The 3,420-nt window shown below is 39.2% G+C and overlaps 1 non-coding gene across 1 annotated transcript; it reads left to right on the top strand.

The window, feature by feature from the left end:
* The first annotated feature begins 246 nt into the window (after positions 1-246).
* Positions 247-321, top strand: TRNAI-GAU. The gene has a single exon. It is a non-coding gene; the product is annotated as a tRNA-Ile (tRNA).
* Positions 322-3,420: the final 3,099 nt, after the last annotated feature.

Genomic DNA, 3,420 nt, shown 5'->3' with positions numbered 1-3,420 from the left:
AATATAAGAATAAAATATAAGAATGCACTTAGCAGGGTGTTGACTTGGATCTGACAGTCCTACGGCACCGCACGTTGTGCTGAAATGCTTAGCAAGGCTTCTTTGCAGAGAACCCCAAATAAGCAAGAAAAATTTGTGGCTTTTTTCCTTCTTAAGAAGGTAGTTAAGGTCTGAAAGATAAAATGTTGTTTAATTTGCAAGCTTATGAAAAAGCAACAGGAAGGAGTAGTGGACTATCACATCAGAGGGCCGGTCAGCTCAGTCGGTTAGAGCGTGGTGCTGATAACACCAAGGTCGCGGGTTCAATCCCCGTTCGGTCCCCCTGTGTTGCCTGATCTAGTTGAGAGGCGTCCCTGCCCATGACAGGGAGGTTGGATTAAATGATGTCTAAGGTCCTTTCCAGCCTAGGCCATTCTATGATTCTATAAGATTCTGTGTGGTGTCTTCAAAATCAGCAGCTGGTGTCAGTCTGTAGCGAGTTACAACAGTCCTCAGCCAGATGCATTAACTTATGTGCTGGGAATCCCCACTGCAAGCACAGACAATGTGACTCTAAAGAAAAAGAGTCAAACAGCACAAATCTCACACATTCAGGGAATTCGGCTTCAGTTTCTGGTATTAGCCACAAAATTTCTGTCTGACCCTTCACATATCGCTAATCTCTAGGCCTAGGATCCTCATCTGTTACAGCAGGTATTTTAAGGAAAACTTCTCAGTAATGTTGTAAAGAGTTATTAAATGTTGAAAAATAATTTGACAAACTGTCAGAGCAGGCCTAGAAAAAAGGTGCCAAAACTTAATACAAATAAGGAACTTTTGGTGGGTGCCCTGGTTCATCCTCTATCCAGTTATTTCAGATAAGAAGGTATCTTACACATTGGTGCTGGTGGCACCAATATTTGTATTTGTATTTGTATTTGTTACTTAACAAATACAAGACCGTCTGTTTCTCAACAAAAACTCTCCTTAATAAGTAGTTGAAAACCAAACTAGTCTACACTAAAGAAATAGTAACTGAGAAGAGACCCAAGTTCACATACAAGCAGGAACTGATGAAATAACACAGTCTTGCTTAGGAGTCACCCAGAACCTGTGGTTAGTCTTTACGCTGAAGTCTTAAACTTTTCTAAGTAGTCACTTTATTTTTATTTGACCTTCGCACAAGAACAAATAAAAGTGCAGCAGAGTTTCCCCACTGACATCACAGCCACTGAAATCAGGGATGACCTTTAAGGCTGAACACACACAAGATTTGAGTTTGAACATACAAACCTCTAGTTGAGCTCCATGGTTGGGCTTCTGACCAATCCATTGAGCCCTTACTCGTTACTGAAAAGTGAACTGAAAACAACTTGAAGTAAGCAGTTTAGAGAAAATTGAAATATTACCTTTACTGAATTTTCCCCACTGGAAGTCACAACATGTAAGAATGGGAGAAAAAATTAACACACTGTTAATTACTTATTTCCATGAGAAGAATATAATTTAGTAAACAGATTTACACTTTTACAGGCATATGCCAAATATTGAATCTGAATTACAGAAAAGTAAACATCTTTGTACTTATGCAACTTAACATTTGGTGTAAACTAGTGATTTATTTAGTGGGTGAATAGGGAACAGAAACAGGGGATTCCCTTGCCTTCTCATCGCTAATAGCTGTTTGCAATACAGTCATTTTCCTCAAAATGCAACTTGTAGAGATATATTTTTGTCCCTTTTAATTTTCTTAACTAAATTACTGCAAACAACCATCACACAGAAAATACTGTATCTGTAATCTTCCTATTGTTCATGGAGTTGAAAGATTGGGTATTTTTTTGGTAACCACATTGAACAAAACCTACGTTGCGTTGCTTTAAAAGACTCTACGAACAGCTGGTGTCTTATGCAGCAGAGAAGATACAGGATCAGTAAAACCCTGTAAAAACACTCAAAATGACCAGGGAAAATTAACACATTTTATACCATCTAGACAAAAATAGAAGTGGATGTAATGACCAGCTACAAAGCTTGTATAAAGACTTATGGTTTCACATATACAATTCAGAAGCAGGACCAGCTTTCAGTTTCCTGATGGGCTAGTGCCTGCTTCATTTGGGAGAGCAGAAAATGGATAAAGTACAATTTAGCTTTGTTATTAGAAATCTGTGGCATTGCTCACAGTGACAGGTCTACACCCTTCTGCTCAAAGCAGAGAAAAAGCTCTGCGTAATAAATCATAGCTTCAGTATCAAAGAAATGAGAGGAAAAATAATCTAACAAAAAATCACAACAAACGTATACAAGCAATGCTGAAGGCATATAGCTGAGCGCTGCTACATCCAGTGATTCCTAAAACTTCAGCTTTTCTTTGTGTCCATGCACTCTGATATAGTGTTTGTAACTTTCTGCTGTTGCCAAGCGACCAGAGAGGCAAAATTGAACAGAATTAATACTAGAGAGACAAACCAAATTCTCTCATTTTCTAGACTTCGTCAACACTGCAGCAAGTTTTATTTTTGTCATATTACCACCAATGAATGTTGTTGTTATGGCTAGTCAACACTTCCTATTTTAAGGCCACATTTTCAGTTACTCCAAGTTTGACAAAAACTTTTTTTTGGAGTATGATTACATATACTGCGCCTCCAGGTGATTTTTAGGAAAAACAGAGTAAAAATGACTCAGTCAGTTCTAAGAATGATCACAGGGAATATATGCTGCTTTAGTTATATTCAAAGAATTCTGAATGCTTTTACTAAGAAACTCTTCTTCACATTTCAGAAACAGGGACATGAAATTTAGCACAGTCTTTACTGGTGTCACTATTGGACTTTCTGCTCTTCCTTTGAAAACACACACGCACACATATATGTGTTGAACCTTCAGAAAGAATGAACTTACACATGCTTCGCCAGACTAGCTTAGTAGCCAAAATTTTCAGCTTGCTCTCCACTGCACATACTGCAGAGAGTGAGGTGGATGGTCCTTGCAGGAGGTGGCTGATTGCCAGGCTGCCACACACTAAAACTGAAACAGGTAGGTTATTTCTCCTCTGTGTTCAGGTGTCCTGGGATTTTGACTCCATCAACACAAAATAAAGTAACACCCAACGCAAATGCAGAGGAAGCAAAGATGGATTTGTGTGGGAATGGAAGACGTGAGTTATCAGAGAGAAGGGAAGACAGGCAAGAGTCTTAGATCAGATAAAATGAGAAGAGATGAGGTGTGAATTAGAAACAAGGTTGGGTGAAGACAGCAGGGTGATTCAGACAGGGTCTTCCCAGCAAGGAGGAACTGCCCAAGGACAAACAGTCCCAGTTTGATTTTCTTGATTTCTATCCATTTCTTGTAGGTCAGACAGCTGAGAGGTTGCTGTACTTTCTGGACCAACAGAAAAACTAGCCCCCAAGATACTGTTTTGCTAGAATCCCCCCC

This window comes from Apaloderma vittatum, unplaced genomic scaffold (genome assembly GCF_000703405.1).
Source record: "Apaloderma vittatum isolate BGI_N311 unplaced genomic scaffold, ASM70340v1 scaffold38057, whole genome shotgun sequence".
Taxonomy (NCBI): Eukaryota; Metazoa; Chordata; class Aves; order Trogoniformes; family Trogonidae; genus Apaloderma; species Apaloderma vittatum.
The sequence above is the reverse complement of the archived record's forward strand: the minus strand, read 5'-3'. Positions and strand labels throughout refer to the sequence as shown.